Genomic DNA, 17,656 nt, shown 5'->3' on the forward strand with positions numbered 1-17,656 from the left:
GTCTGGATGTCCAGTGCTCTGCTAGCTTGATTTTATGTCTGAATCGTTACTGAAATAAATATGTTGTAGCATAAAATGTTGAATGAATGCTGAGGTTATGTTTTGAAAACAAGGGAATCCATTTTTTCTAAATAAAACTGGAATAACATATTTAAAAGTTCGTTTCTACTCTGACTGCTATACAGACTCAATCAGCAAAGTGTGGCTGGTGACTTTAAGCATAGCATTCTTTTCATTTCAGATGCAAAAACAGGACTGCTAAAGCCTCTCTCATATTTAAAACTCCTCAAACCAAACTATCATTTTAATGACTTCGTTTAATCATTTTGTTCAAAAAGTATGTTACACTCTTCCGAAGAACTGTTGTCAGGAAAGCATATGGTATTCTCTTGCTGTCTTGCATACTCAAAGTTAATGTCATCCTTTTGTACTTTAGTTGTTTGACATTTTAATTGTTTTAGAAACTTACTTACCAGTAAACTTTCTCTTTATTTTGAAGGTTACAAGCAGTGTGTTTTCTTTTGAGACTGCCAAAGCCAAATGCAGGAAACACAGATATTTCCATATATTTGAAATGTATGTTCTGAGGTGCAGATTTCGTAAGCCATCCCTGCCTCTTCCCACCCCAAAAAAGTCCTGGAAAAAGTTTGTACTGGCAAGTGTTCTGCAAAGAAAAAGGGTGCTTTCCATCCGAGGTGAATGTTGTTTCAGGGCTTGCCGTTGCTCACAAGAGACTGCAAAACTACAGTCTTGGCAAGCAAGAACGTCTTTGGCTCACTGTGAACTGCAATGATGTTTTAAAGCGTGGGATGGTCAGGATAAGCGAAGCGGAAGGCTGTGATAATCCCTGTAGTGCTACTGTACATACCGCGTGCTGTATGTGCTTGCACACGTGTGTGTTGTTTTGCAGAACAGGGATAGGGAAACAGTAGGATTTTGTTGCCATCCCTGTTTGAAAGTGAAGCCCCCAACACAAAAGAAGCAAGCTGCCTTTAGACTGCATCTGCTGCTCCTGATGGCTCCAGGTGTGTGTAAATATTAGAGAACAGCAGGGTCCTGCATTCCCAGAGCCACGTGAGCAGTGCCGTGAAGACAAGTGTCCTTACTGGTATTGCAGTCATGCTCCCAAGCTCTCCTGCTGTTTCCAATCTGTGCGCGCAGCCGTGAAAAAAACGGACTGACATTTCCAGCACAGCAGGGAGACTCTTGAGCAGGGAATGTAAAAGACTCCGCTACCTATGTTTCAGAGTGGCCACTATACATGATAAATCTTCACAGGAGAGCTAGTCGGCACTTCAGCTGATGGTGTAATGAGGCTATTGATAATGAAGCACGGAATGCTTCTTTCAGTGCTTGAACGCTTTGCAGACATTGTTTCTATATTTTTTTTCCTTAATCTAAAATATCTGGCGAGAGAATCAAATTCAGGATGGGTATAAGATATTTTTTAGATGGTGCTGCTTTGCTAATTTTTACAGGAATATTTCCCAATAAGTTAATCTAAAATGATAATGTAATTCCCTATGTCTGTTACAGCTAGCATTAAGAAGGGGGTCAGTTGCTTTCCTGAGTAGTTTGACAGACTTTACTCACTGTTTTATCCTGGTGAGCTGCCAGATTTGGGATGCCATAATAACAGTAATGCAATTAGGTTTTCCGCACGTTGTCTGGTTGACTTCTTAGTTAAGAGTTTCTTTCCCTTTGGGAATAAGACTAGACAGACTGTCATTTGCTATTACTAATTCTGCTTAGCATTATCACTGGAGCTTTTTTTGCAATTAGCTGTCTTAGTTGGCTCTTAAATTTTAATAGCCAATTGAAGCTACGTTTTAGCCAAGTTCCCTATCTAAATTGCATTCAGTCCATTAACAAAGTTGGTTCAAAGGCTCTTAAAACAAAAGCCAATAGATGTGGTTAGCACTCCCATGTTTGCAGCAGTAGCAGTACCAGCCTCCAATGAACATTCTCAAGAAATGGCACTTCCTTCTAGCAAAGGAAGTGAACAAAGAATGACCAAAGTTTGTTTTGGGAAAAAAGGCTGATTATGCAGAATACTTGTAGAAAAAAAATAAAATTGAAGTGCGTCATTTCTGGAAGAAGGTGGGGGAGATGCAGAAGGGGGAAATTAATGGTTCTGCTCAGACTTGACAGGTTCTGGAAAAGCCAAATAAACGAAGTTATGTTTTTCTCCATTTCAGCTGATCAAAATTATTAGCAAAACCATCTGAAGCACCTTCTGGTGGAATTGTCGTCTTGCTGAGTTTAGTTTGTAAAACAACCTGCCAGACATTAAAAAAACCTGTAAGCATGCCAGCACATAGGCTCAGAGCACCGCTTCTCTAGTTGATAGACCCTATAATTTTCTTTTATACTGAAGACCATGGCTGGATACCTCAGCCTCCCAAATAATTTAACGTAACATCAGTCTGAATTTTTTATCCCTAATAACACTTGTTTAAATTAGATTTTTCTCCTCTTTTCTTTCTTTAAGGTGTAGACAGGAGATTAACAGCCTTTGGATCATCCCGTGACAAATAATGGCTTTCTCAGACTTTTCTGCTTTTAAAAAAATAAATAAATCTTTACTGCTGTGAAGACATCAAATATTAATACTGCTACAGTTTTAATACAGAGTCTACTAGTTGCTGATGAGTTGTTTCAAGGATGGTTTGGTTTGCAATGCCCTGTATGTGTGACGATAGGTAAGTATCAGTGGCTTCATTGCAGGAGGTGTGAGGCAAACCCCAGATTATGTCTGAATAATCAGTGTGTGTGTGTGTATATATATGTGTGTGTATATATATATATATGCTTTTACCAGCATATATAGTGGGACATCTAAATTAGAGTTTCCAGAGTGCACCACTTCCATTGTTCAATAAGACGTAGAGCTGGAGCTCTTTGAACGTGAGTTGGATCCTGTTGCTTGTAGCTGACCTGCAGTATCAAACCGACTGGAAATGCTCTGTGGCAGTAAGTGCCGGTTCCTTCATCTCTCTTGCTGTTCTGGGGGTGCTGGGCTCTCTGTGGTGGTGCAGTACTCAAAGGGAGAAGGAATCTCATCTGTCTGACGGTTGATTTTCATGATGTCCTTTCTCACAGGTAGGGAGAAAGCAGATGTGGTGGGATCAACTTCTCTGGAAATTCCTAGAGTCCTAGTTGATCTCATGGATAGCTTTATGCAACCGCATGCTAACTCACATGCATTTCAGTTTTCTTCCCCCATATTTTCAAGACTGAGCAACTGAAGATTTAGAAAGGTGATTCTATGAATTCTTGCTTCATTTTAGGCCTTCTTTATCTCTGTAGATGATACCTCTATAGCAACAGTTTTGGGGGTTTGTGTGTCTTGTTGTCTGTTTTTTTTTTTTTTTCCTTTTCTCCTGAAGCGATACATAAAAAAGGGAATATACTATTTCTGTGAACTGTTTTGCCTGGATGCAGAGTAAGCCGGACAGCTTAGAAAAATGCAGCAGCTCTAATTGGATGCTACAGACTAGTTTTTCTCTGCACTGATGTGCCATGTTTTTAAACGTGAAGTCAACCAGCTGTATTGCACTTGTACTTCTTTCTAGTTGTCTGTGTTTCATCTTATCTCAATCAAAACCTGTCTTCTTTCAGACTAGAGCATATCCTGCTCATATAGGCTTTCATGCCAGATTTTAATGCCCTTGCATCTAGGTCTACTGCATACAAATAACTGAAGCATTTTCAAATGGACCTCAAGTTCCACAACTGCCTAAGCTGCTGACAAGTGAATCCTGACAGCTTTTTCTCCATCATTGTGAATGCTGCAACAAGCCAAAATTGAGGCTTTGCATTTTCTCAGGGATATCCCAAACAGTAAAAGGGTTGTGGAGGAACTGTTATTTGATGGGAGAAAGATTGCCTCCCGTATTTCTGCCCCTTGTGTTGGCAGGTCAGCTTTCCAACCCTGCAGACCTTAGCTGCTGTGATGGGTTTTCATAAGTATACTCGAAAGAAAAGTGACAAGAGCACAGTGAGACAGCTGTGAAGTGTAGTAGAAGTGAAAAGAAAATAGACGTTTATGAACTTTCCGGAACTAATTCCTTTTGCCGAACCACGCCAGACAGGAAGAAGCTGGCACAGTGGTAATCTGCATCTGCAGCTCCTGAGAGAAGGAAAATGCTTCTTTGGCAAATGGAGCAAGAAACCTAGAAAATTAAGGATTAATATGTTCATTTATAGAGAAGCAGTGAGAACACAGTAACATGAAATACAACCAAGGAGGATGCATTTAGAAGACAAAAGAGCCCTGGAAGGGAAGGTACTTAGCTTTGTTAGAATGCAAAGTATAACACACAGTCCTTGGAACTGGTGAGTTGCACAGCTGAATGTTAAAAGAAATTAGTTCATACCACAAGAAATACACAATCTGTGCCTTGAAAACCTGAAGGTACTTTTCTTTTCTGCCAGGAGAGGAGTGGAACACTGGATCTACTTGAAAGTAAGTAACCCTCCAGCTAATTTTATCTATCTGCTGCTAAACTTCAACAAAAATAGTCTTACTAATAAACTGAATTCCTTTCTGAAAACAGATATATCTATAAAAATGCCTTTATTCCTGCATTCTCACTAATCTGTCGTTATGGAAATGTTTCCTTTGGAATGGTGAAGGTGGATCTGCACTAGCACATGTGCAGTCCCTGACTCACTTCTAATAATGCTTGGTGATAGCCATAGAGAAAGGTATAGAGTAAACGGCACCACGTTCAGAAGACAATATGGTGCTGAAAATATCTGGACATGGTCTAACAGCTAGTTCCTTTTGTCACCGATGGAGCTGATGATCAGTAATTTGTAGGATTTGGGGCTTTTTTAATCAGTGTTGTCAAACCTGGGATGAGGTGGAATTTAAAACTCTCTCTTACCCAGACCAAATGTTATTTGATACACCACTTTAGAGACTGACGACATTTTTTGCCTCTGTTATCTTCATACATTAGCTGGTTCCATGTGTGGCAGTGAGTTACCTCACTGATTGCTTATTTCCTTTCCTCAAGTCCAAGCCCTCCTAAAAACAGCTTTGAAACTTGTCATCCATTTCTGGTGTAAGTGCAACACAAGGTTTTCTCGAAATCTGACCAGAATACTTTTTTCTCTGTGTGGAAACTATTCTGTTTTGGGGATGAATTCCATTGTTTCTATGGAAAGCTTGAGTTTTCTGAGGTGGTAGCGCCCAAGATATCATTTGAAGCCAGTAAGAGCTGCAGTTCTCCGGTATCACTGAAAATCAGGTTTATGTTCCTCTAAAAATACACCCCTTGCCTGCAAGAAAGATGATGATATTTTTGGCTGTTTAGCACACTGCTGATGTATCTTTAAGAGCAGTGATAGAAGCAAAATTGCAAGAGAGGCCCTAACAAAGAATGAGCAATTTGTTAATGAAATTGCAGGCTGCAAGACTGTAACTCTTAAGCTAACCCACAGAACTTGTGCTTGAACTTGACATTCCAAAATTAAAGGTACTGTGAGCAAGGCAATGAGGAACCACAGGCATGAGAAACACATGTATTGAAATGTGTCATGTTTGTGCTGTGTTCTTCACAGTTTTTGCCTGTCGGCTTTGTTTTAAGCTCTTTCAAGAGGTGGTTGTCTTCTTACCCATGTGCATAGTACCTCGGGTACTAGAATGTGAGATGTTGAGTGCTGATGGTGAAGTGAATTTTCTTTTATCAGGTATTTTGCTTACTTCATGTCAATATACTTCTTCCTTCTGCCTTCCAAGAGAATTTTTTGGTTATTCCAACCAGTAGTTTAGCTTTATTAGACTAATTATTTAGCCTCATTAAGCTAATTATTAGCTTTATTGAAATTGGCATTGCCCTGAAGAGCACTGAAAATGAGAGGAGCCATAGCAGACCTGAGGCACTGGCAGGCATTGAAACAGGCCAGGGCACACCAGAGCGTTGTGCTTAGAGCTGAGGAAATGGAATTGCTTTCCTGGACAGGCTCTCTGATTCTTGCCTAGGGTTGAAGTTCCAAGGTGTGGGCCTTTCCCACAGCAATGGTTGCCTTGTTGCTTCCTCTTCACCACAAAACAAGACAGAGCCATCCACCTTGGGTCTTCCCTTCATCTCTGTCAGTTCTATTCAATCTGATTTCTTCCCCCTTTAAGTGCAGACAATGTTAACTGCTAGTTGATGCACTTGTGATCATACAACTGATGTCTAATCAGAGCCGTGCTTGCAGTGTTCAGAGCCCTGGGACCAGAAGTAAGAGTCCTGCACAGGTACTGGGGAAAAAAGGTGGAGGAATTAAACTTCGATATGTCTTTGATCATTCAGACTCTGAAGAAACTCGGAACAAATCATTGCTGCATCTTTCTGTTTTCAGAACAAGGTTTTTGAGAGCAGTCAAATTCAACGATTACTGTTCTGGAAATTTAAACAGATCACTAAAATACATTAATATTTTTGCTTCCTCCTCATCAAAGTATTTGATTACCATTTGATGGTTGGAGGACTTCACAGTCAGAAACCTTTTGCCTCTCACTGTTGTATCGTTTGCAAAGAAAAAGTAGAGTTCAAGACCTGCCCCAGCATTCATGCCTACTTTCTAGCTCCTTTTGAGAGGTCGAGGGGTGTTAAGAGTAGCACATAGCCTACAGAGGGCATACACAGAAGTGATACCAAAAGGAATGTGAACTGTTTCTGAAATGTCTAAGAGCACCTCTGATGCGGAGCACAGTTCTGAGAATTAGGGCATGCTCTTCCTCTACAGTTCTTTGCTGTGGAAGAAATGGACAAGTCAGTGGATTAATTATGTAAAACTTGTATTTAGTTTTGCTTCCCATTAATGTGATGAGGATAGCATGCATGGGAATTTATTTTTACATTCAGGATGTCTTACAGTTAGCCTATTTTACCAAAGTTAAGATTCAGTCCATTCTCCGTCTGACTTTTCTGTTCTTATCAGCAATCCTGACACTTTACTGATGAGATATAAATATGAAATGGAAGACTCTACAAGCTCAAATGCAGCAAAAGAGCTTTTTATAGGGCTATTTTCCCCCTTAAGCTGCTCTGTTCTGCCTACCCTAAAAAACAAGCAAGCACCAGAAGGGAAGAATTAACAGCAAACAAAATGATATAAAGGGAGACATTTTTCACCTGTCCTTTTTAGAGGGGTAATTGAAAGAGACAGAAGTCAACTAAATTTAGTACACTAAACCAATGTACAGTGCTGTGAGTTCCTCAACCTAGTGGATCAAATACAGTTCTTTAAATCCTTCCCATTGCAAATGCAAGGAGAGAGAATAAAAAGAGGCTTTGTTTTCAGAGTTGTTATTCAGTTAACTGTAAAATAATTTCCAAAGATAAAAAGGTGTCCTTAATGCTTTACACAGTGTGGATTCAGGTTGGAATCTTTTTGTTCTGCAGAAAGTTTTCATCACCAGAATCTCTTTTCTTCCTTGTTCAGGCATTTGAAACCCACATTCAGACCTGTCAAGTCTTACACTTGGAGAATGAGACTCATTCAGTTGATTCCTGTCTCACATGTTTCTATAGATAGCCTGGATACCAGTCAGAGAGCAGATTTGCTTTACAACAAAGTTAATCTAATGGGTTCATGGGGTCAGTAGCACAGTCCTGCTTCCTTCTGCTGCTCCCTAGTTACGTGTTCCTGCCCCCTTTACCGTGCCAGTGTTGCTCATTCGAGCCTGTGGTGAGCTGGCTAAACCTGCTGAGTGTACATCCCTTTTTTTAAACAGGGGTCAGGGTGGTGGTGGTGTTTGTTTTCAGAAGGAAATTTTAAAGGCCCTTTTTATCTAAGAAATAAATATTTTTCCCTGGCCCGTAATACTTTAATGTCATCTGTTACTGGACTGGACGTGAACCATTCTGGTACTGGCCAAAAGTAGTTGTTGGGCAGCTCTGAATACATGTTCTGTCCTAAGAGCCCTACACTCTCTGAGAAATTCCCTTCTGCCTTCAGACAGTAGAGAATTAGCCAAATACCTGATCAAGCTGCATCATTGCCCCTCATCACTGGTATTTTCCTATTGAGAAATACACATCATAAGTTGCATGTGAAAGTCAATTATGGAAAGCAAACTTAGGCAGGCCGAAAGAAGAAATGAAATCCCCTCAATTACCTCCATTTTCTGGCATTGCTTGTAGTACTGGAGCCTCAAGCATCACTAGGTGTTGTCACTCTCAGCATGGCACTCGCACCACACTTTGCTGCTCTTCTGCTAAGCAGGTCACAGGGTTAACTCCAGAATGTCCATTTCAAGCTATTAACTTTGTAATCAGAAGTGTTGGGGAATATGATGAACTGGTTTAGAAAAATTTCCAGGGCTGTCAAGATGCACTTGGCTTGCCCCATGACTCCTAGAGACATGCAGTGGAAGCTGAATGATTGGGAGGGACAAATTGGAACCAGTTTGCTTCCTGGCTACCCTGTATGGGTTCTTGTATTATAATAAATGTATGCTTATACAGTGGGTGGATTTGATTTTTCATGAAATGGATTACCAGTAAGTCTATGAGGTGGTCATGACATTATCTTTTACAGTAACATTGAAAGGAAACAAAATACACATCCCTTCACAGAAAAGCAGTGGTCCCCAGGAAAGTCTTTTTGTGTTGGAAGGATAATGAGATCCTTCAGAATTTTAGGCCTTCACCTCAAATGTGCATGCCTGAAGCTTTGTGTGTTATAGTTATGAAGGGAAGGCATTCTTCCCACAAGTGTACTACCTGTTGGAGAGAAAGAGAAATTACAAAGAATGTGGAGTGTAAAATCAGTCTTGATGTTTTAAATAGTATTGACCGGGGACTCTAAAGATTTCCATGGACTGCTTGATAGAGTAGAAGGAGACAATAGAGAATTTTCTGCATGCTGGCTTTGCAGAAACATGTTCTATATTTGAGTGTTTTATTGAGTGCAGCAACAGAGTATACAAAACATTTGGGATCAATAATGATTTCGTACACCTTTCTTCCAACGTTCCTAAGCTATTTTTCAAACATTGAGCCTTATGGCCTTAGGAGGAGGAACTCATATCTAGGTCCCAGGTACCCTCTTCCTTTTAAAGGCAGGGAAACGGGACCAGCAACACTGTTCATATTGCGCAGCACTACATGCTAAGTCAAGTGGTAAACTGCATATGAAATCCCCACCCAGCACGTGCCACTTCATCTCCTGGTCCTTCATACAAGTCCTGAAAAGCATTTGTTCCTTGTTCACTGACCAGCTAAATTATTTAGGAGCAAAGTTAGTGCCCTGTGGAGGCCTTGTGGAGTAAAACAGCCTCAGTCTGTTCAGTCAAAGCTAAGGAGCTATCTGTAGTGGAAGTTATACAGGTTCTTCTCTAAACTCCTTTATCTGCCACGAATGAAGAGCAGTGTGGGTATGTCCTGCATTATTTCTCTTGGTCAGTTGCTCTTAAATGCCAGGGGTTGCATTGAACTCATCATGTGGCCTCCCCTGGGCTGGGAATGACATTAATCACCTTAAGATAGTAAATGCATGTGCTGCATCAACCAAGCATTCACGTGGCTGACAATTTCCCTTTACAAAAGCCCTTTAACAGTTAAAATATAATTACCTGGGCAGACATGAGATGATTGACTGACTAGGTTGTATCATCACCTTAACTGTAATTCTAGGACTCCGCTAGCGTTATGAAGGGCAGAAATCAGCACATTTCTGCCTCTTTATCTGAGGGAACTTCCTAATGCTTACAGCAGGGTGCTGGGAGTCAGCATGGTGCTGGTTTCAGTGTCTGCCTCTGTTGCTGAGACTGGATTTGGTTTGGAGCTTTTCTCAACTCTCTTTAAGAAACAGGGAAAACTCAATAGTCTGTTTCCAATAACTTTGTACTTTATAGTGCAAAAGCAAATTCTGATTCTTTAATTATTTGCAACAATAAGTGCAATCTCTCTCATTACATTCTTGAAACCTTCCTCTTTGTATGAGTATGGACATTGAGCTGGTATATATTTTCTTGGCATTTTGAGGATCTAGTCTTTTCAAAATGATAGCTGTTATTTTATAGGAAGCTGCTAGTACATCATTAATAAAAGATCAGGTATGTTTACCTTTCGAAATATTTGTTTAAAATTTGTCAGTTTTCTAGTAATTCTATGATTGCAATAGGTTCATAAGTTTGTGGGAAGAATTCTAAATATATATTTATAGAGGATGTTTTCTCAAAAAGGGAAATAACAATGCTCAGCATAAGGTTAAAAAGCAATAAAGGTCTTCCGTTGTTTTTACAAGTCTGATTTAAATGAAAGGTGTTTTGTAATGCTAGTAAAAATAGCTTGAGATGTACGCAGTCTGAGCCTCCTTCTCCACAAGGAGCATTTACAAAAATGTAGCTGTGGGCCTTTGCCTGCATAAAGAAATTTCTGTCATTGCTGGACTACTCGCTGACCTTGTAGTCTTCTGTGCCACATTGCAGAAAAGCAGTGTGCTTATTTAATAAATCTTCACGTGTATTCAGGACTTAAAGCCAGGTCCCGCCAATAAACCACAGGCCTCGACTGACTCCGGTGGGGACCAGTGGTGTAGTGGAAAGACCTTTCAGTAAGCTGAGAAGAGCCCAGAGCGGGGGTCAGGGCCGAGTGGTTGTACTGACGGGAGCCTACATAAAGCTGTAGAGATGTGCCACGAGTAGGGTCTGCAGAGAACTCCACTTGCAGCCAGTTTGTGGCAACGAAGAAGAGGAATTTTGCTAGCAAGTAGGTAAGAAAGGAGCTACAAACTGTTTTCAAAAGAAAAGCAAGCTTTAAGCAAGAGGTCTTAGTCTTCCGCCAGAAGGAAGAGGGCTCGGTACCGGGTTGGCCCAAGGCCTCAGGCCGGGCTGCGCCCCCCTGGCACGGCGCAGTAAGGGGGCACACAGCTGCAGTCAGGAGCTTCTTGCAGGCCCGGACCTGTCGTGGTTTGAAGGTGTGTTTTTGAAAGAATATTTGCGCTCGCAATTAACCTTCTCAGCTTCTTGCTTCTCTGTTGCGTTACCTCTGAAAGGGTTAACAGGGGAAGGAGCTACACAGCTGAGAGACTTCAGAGGGAAGGGGGCCCCAGGGCTGGGAAGGGCTGTGCCCCCCAGGAGGGCCTGGGCAGAGGTGGGGCTCTGCCAGCTGGGTCACTCATCTGGGAGTATGGTTCAGAGGCCCCAGGCCAGAAAGAATAACCGACTGCTCATCCCGTACCCCCTCCTTTTGCCTTTTCAGTGGCGCTAGGGACCTGTTGAAGCACTGGAGACTGAGGGGTGTCAGCGCAGAAGCCCGTGGGCTGAGCGACGCCATAGGCGGGCAGCATCAGAGGCCTTTCAGCCTTACCCCGCACACATCCATGGAAGAGCTCCTTCTCTGAGGCCCTCTGCACCCTCCCTGTGCCATGGGTCCCGCCACCCTGCCATCGGCCCTGGACACCGTGTGGGAGAGCCAGGCTCATGGGGGGACTGCTGCGCCCACAGCCCCTGCCAGCTGCTCACTGGTCCCTTGGCAAGCACTGCTGTTCTGGAGCTAGTTTGGGGGGTTTGGGGGTTTTTTTTCTTTTGTCTTCAAATGCCTTCAAAAGATAATTACAAGGAGTTAAGGCCATTCGCTCAAGTTACTTTTAATCCTCACAGTGGTTATAATGAAGTGAGTACTGCACATCCATTTTACTAAAACAGGGTACGAGGACACACTTGACTTTCTCTCTGCAGACGAAAAAGGACAGATCGTTAAGAAAACAGATCTGCTTTGGAAGAGCTGCAGACTGAGTCTTTTAGATCAGCTGAGATCTTCGGTAAAGGGCTTTTGGATGCTTCCTTTCCCCCCGTTTGGTGCTGATCCCAGCGTCATTGCAGGTTTTATCTCAAAGCAGACGGGCTTACTTCCACAAGAACACCAGTAAAAGCGTGCTAGTGAATAGGAGAGATGTCCATAAGAGAAAAGGAGGTAGAAACATCCCTTACCATGAACAAACACTTTTCTGAAGATTTCCACTTTGCAATACTGGCAGGTGCCATTCCCTCATGGTTCAGGTGAGTGTTGGGGATTTGGGCGTTTAGGTGCTGGCTGGCTTGCCTCAAGCTGAGTGCCCAAGGTACTGGTAGAGGACAGATGTTTTCACATTCAGATCCTCCTTTCCCAGTTCTTGACTGCTCAGAAGTGGCAGCACACACGCAGATGCACACTCACTCACTATTTCCTGAAAAACTGGCTTCTCAGAGCTGCTCTTGAAGGAAGCGTTGTCGTGCAGTCTCTTACAGAGGAACCAACGACAGGGATTTAAATCAAGCCCTTCCTGTGTGTCGGAAGAGTACGTAACTCCCTATCCAGAGTGCATTTTGAAGCTGAGATTACATTGCAGCTTTCAAGCTAGATATGTTTTATATAAAATAATTATGCGGTCTTGTGTTTAAGATACTCACTCAAGTTTCAGCCTTTGGTCTAGGAAATGCTTATTTCCCAAAGTGGAACAATGTCCCTAGGAGAGATTCATACCTCAAATAGCCTTATTGCTTCAGGGCTGGGGTGCTGTCCTGGGAGACTGAAAACAGGGCTGTTCCATTCCAAGTGATCTACCCAAGCACTGCAATTTGTGAATAGAAGTCAGAGGTGACAATGGGGCAGGTTGGCATCAGCACTTTTGTAACAATTTAGACTTTCATTTTCTCTGCTCTCTTTTTTTTTTTTTTTTTTTTTAAGGGGGTGGGGGGAAGTTACCATAATGATTCATTTCAGTCCAAACAAAATGCAGTGATTTTATCTTTGCTACAGAAAACACAAAAATATATTTGGTTCGGATGCATTTGATTTTTGTCTATTTATTCTTTTGTTTTGGTTCACCTGGTAAATAATATTCTCAAATATGATTAGAGGAGTTATGCAGAGATTCATTGAGCAGAAACTGGTTCATAATTTCATAAATCTTTGCTCAATTGACTTGGAATTGTCTGTCAAAGCTTTGATTGACATGACAACATTATGATGCATTTTTGTCCATGGTGACTCATCCAACATCCTTTGCTAGGATGGAAGAGAATTACATTGCTTTTTCATATCTACTGAGGGGTACAAACACCAGGAAGGGATGGGGATAAATTACTAATATGCATGAATCTTTTGCTTTTGTGTCATCCTGCCATCCATCATGTCTTTCCCCAAGTTTCTTAATGTCAGGACTCACTAGGATGAAAGTCTTAAGTTAAAGGTAACTGGGGACTGAAGCTCTTGCATCACCTTAACACAAAAGCACCATCGATAAGGTTTTGCTTCACTGTTCTGCAATTCAAGGGGACTTTGAAGTCCACATATGTAAATGACCTAAGTAAACTCTGAATGACCACTAAAAATAAACCTGTTTGCTATTTATTATTTTATAGCACTACTGAATATGTTTGTTACTTCAGAGATGTGAAACGAGAAGACCTCATCCTTAGTTGTCTCTGCAGAGCATTTGCAGACAAAGAAGTCAGCATGCACTGGTACGATCCTTATTATAATCATACTACTACTCCACTACATTTTCAGAGTAATGAAAATATATTCTCCTTTTGGAATGACGGGATTCAACCCTTTGCCCTGTGTTAAACAGATAGTAGCTCAGACTAAGTGGTTTTAGTAATCCTTCATCCTTTGAAAAATGTTAACCAAATCTACTACTCCGAGTTACAAAAAATGCCATGGCTGTATTAAGGTGTTTCACAAAAGAACTTTTGAACTCTGGATTATCATGAAAAGCTCATTCAGAAAAGAGCAAAATAGTTAATTTTGCAGTGAGAGTGAAACACGTTCTTTGAATTTCCCAAAGAAGGTTTTCCTGTGGTAAACTCAGCCAGGTGAGATCTCAGGAGGAATAGTAACCAGAAAGTGATTCCGGTGATGTTTAGACTTGCAGTTTGCTGGTTTGAAATATGCCACATAAACTGACTGACAAAAATGTTTATTTTCAATTAGGTGTCACTGATGGAGCATCTGTACTTCTTTGAGAGGGTGCAGTGCACTCCAGTCCTGCATTGTTATGTTCTGCCACCGTTAATTCAGAAGTCAGTGCTGATTTCTGCTTCACGTTCTCCTATGGCAGCCTATTTAAGGCTTTAATTTGCCATGACACAAGACAGGTATCAGTCTATTTCCTTTCCTTTCTCACTGTATCCCAACTTGAACTGAGCTTTTGGTGGGCTCACCCCGTGCTTCCCTTATTATCACATTTAAGGCATCCAGGTGGGGAGACAGAATGGAATAAGACACCAGCCCTCCATCTGTTAAAAAACAAGAAAAAAAAGAGAAATGAAATAGAAGGGTTTATTGTTCTTTAAGTAAGAACAGATACTGTCTGCATGTCAAGGCCAAACTATATGCTACTAAATCTATCCTTTGAAGTCTTCCATTGGGCTGACCAAGGATAGATGGCAAACTGTTATCATTTGATATGGGATTAGGTCAAGTCGAAGTTCAAGTTTGAAGGTAACAGCGAGAGTCTCAGTTCAGCTGTCAAATGTATTAGTTTATATAATGAATAGCACATAGTCAGCATCTTTGCTACTGTTCTGCTAGTGGGGAGATTCATTTAGCCACAGATCTCCACACTCTTTAGAAGTCTAAAATGGCAATACGTATCTGTTCTAACTTAGTATCTGAATATCAATGCAATCTTTATTCTTTTGGAGAAGAAAAGAATTTAGGTCTAGGATGTACTGGCCTAAAATATAAGACAATTATTTTTTGATGCATTTTCATCAGTTGCCTCTGTGTTTCTGTTTTCTTTGCCTATTTGCCAAACGCCTATCACGTGAATTTATCAGGACATTTAAGCTTTTGAAGATACTTCAAGGACAAAATGCTTAAAAGTTTTTATGATGGCTGGATGAAAAGTGGGATGATGCAAAAAACAAGGGTTCCTTTTGTCACTTTTCACTAAGCTTGTAGAATGTAAGTTATACAGAGATATTATAAAATGGCGCATATGCATAGCGTCTTAACCATAATGGAAAATGTGTGTCAAGGTAACACAGTTGATTTGGTAACACATCTGTAGCAAGAATGATGTTGCTGTCTGCTGGGAGAGGGAGGGAAGAGAGTAAGACATTCTGCCCCTCTACCCCTTGCCCTTAAGATATTCTTATCATGTCTGAGACATGACCTCCCCAGAGGGATTCAGGTAAATCTTTGCATTTAATAGCTCAACAGGATTTCCTGTCCAGGCTTTTACACAGTGTCCTCTTGAGATCGTGTAAATGGCCATCATTCATAGCATCCTACAGCAAGGCTTTCCACCAGTTTAACTACATATTGTATAAAGATTCACCCTGTTTTGTTCAGTGTGAACTTGCCTCCTGCGAGCTTCATTGGCTGAACCCTAATTGTCCCACAGGGAAAGAAAATAAACGATAAGCTTCTCTGGCTATTTATGCTTTTATATGCCTCTGTCACATATTGGAGCTTTTCTGGGCTGAAGAGTCCTGGTCTGCACAGTCTTCCTTCACATGGAAGATACTCCATACCCGTGATCTTTGCTGTTCTCCTATGAGCTTTTTCCCACTCTGTCTTTATGAGATGAGGCAAATAAAGCAACACATTTAATAACTGGGTGCAAAATACATCTAAACAGTTTCTCAGTTTTGTTAGCAGCTTCTGCAGTTCTTGACAGTTGCTCCATCCTGAATAACTTCATATTATTTGTAAAGATTGATACCTCATCTGTCATTGATACCTACTCCTAAGTTGCTTGTGAAGGCGAAAAACGGCCTTCTGACCATTTACTGAACGTTTACCCTTATCTTCTGTTCCCTGTCTTTTACCCAGTTATTTAACCATGCAACTGCCTTCCTCCTTATAATGTCTGAATTTCCTTAAGAGCATTTGGTGAAGGACCTTGCCAAAAGCCTTCTGGAAAACCAGCAGTCAAGCCCGTATCAATATGCTTGTCAACTCCTAGAACCTGCAGGTTGGTGAGACAGGACTGCTCATCACAAAAGCCACACGACTCTGGCTCAGTATCTGATATAATGGTCCAAATCTGCATTAGATACAAATTAAACTTCTAATATAACACCAAAAAGTCCCAGACATTTGATGTGCGGAAGGAAGAAGACAAACAGGGCAGTCAGTAATCCTATTGGAGAAGAGTGCTTCAGCAGAGGTGGTGAAAAATTATGGAGGATTAAGAAATATTTCAGAGGGAAATAGAAGTAGCAGTGATGAAATTTAACTTGGAGTAAGCAAACACACATTAGCCTAAAATAATCCCATACTTCAATTACTGAGCACAACTACTGTGCTCTGAGTAGGCAGAACCTTTCCATAGGAGCAACATAAATAGCAATATCAATTTCTGCCCAGACTCCACCAGAAGTTAACAATACAGATAACGTATTTTTTAAATGAGCAGAGCAAAATCAAACATATGACATCTTTATATTCTTCAATGCTACTGTTGTATTTGAAATTATTTGCTAAAGCAAAGATTTTAAGACAAAGGGACTAGCTGAAATGGTAGCAGGAAAAATAAACTTTAGAGGTCCTTTTACTGTAATATTTAGCAGTGTGAATGGAGGGAAAGAAAAGGAAAGATGCAGCGTGTTTTACAATTATTGGGAAATATATTTAACATGTGTAAGTAAACTGTGGGATTCACTGCTGCAGGAGGCAAAATGTCTGTGATGACCTTGAATGATTAAATGACACATCCCAAAATATTGTGAAGGAAATCATATGGGCAAGGCCACAAACAGGAGTCAGAAAAAATTATTCCACATTAATCTGTAATACTAGAGAACTGACTAACAACAATAGGAATTATTGGTCTTTGAAGAACTTTCCACTGGATGGATCAGAACATGGTGGGGGGGTATTGCAAAGTAATAAATATGAAATGTAAAAAAAGTTTCTATTTTTCAAATGCTAGCTTACCCCCCCTGTGGATAACTGGCTAGCTGAAAAGGGTCACATAGACATAGTCCAGCTGGCTGAACAAAAATGCACATCACTCTCAGCCTATCTGAAGTAAAGCAAAATACACTGTCTTTGGCTGTCCTTGTTACACAATAACAGGAAGATTTGGGTGGGAAAAGAATGTTGCAGGTGGGAACAGAAAACTACAGAAGAGAAACTAGGGGTGGGCTTGGTATTTAGGCAACTAACCAATAATGAGCTTAACTTTTGTAATGTGTATGAGCTAATTATAACAAGGCATAAAAGGTGACTGTAAGGTTCAATAAACGAAGTCTGCTGATCACTCATATTGAGTGACTGTGTCTTCCCTCCGTCGCGACAAATGGCGCCCGAACAGGGACCCTAGAGAGGGCTGAACCTGCGAGCCACGGTTCGACGGAGATTCGGGTACCGGTCCTGAAAGCAGCGCAGGAGGCGGAAGGGCACAGTCCCCGCGCCCGGGAGCACCTACAGAGGGTCCCGCCGGCCACGCGTCGCCGAAGTCTCGCAAAGGCTGCAACAGCGCTGACGAAGGTATGGAGAGAAAAGCGACGTATGTTTCGCTCATATGCTTTTTACAAAAGCGGAGCGTTCGGGACATAGACTGTAAAAAGGCATTACTCGGGTTATTATCGTATGGGATAGCATCCGGGACCCCCGCGGCAGCGGCGAGCAGCGGCGTGCGGCCCGGCAGGCCCCTTCCCGGCCGCGGTTTCTCTCCAAGGCGGCACACACACCCACCCCACCCCTCCGAT

This window comes from Falco biarmicus, unplaced genomic scaffold, assembly GCF_023638135.1.
Source record: "Falco biarmicus isolate bFalBia1 unplaced genomic scaffold, bFalBia1.pri scaffold_36, whole genome shotgun sequence".
Classification (NCBI taxonomy): Eukaryota; Metazoa; Chordata; class Aves; order Falconiformes; family Falconidae; genus Falco; species Falco biarmicus.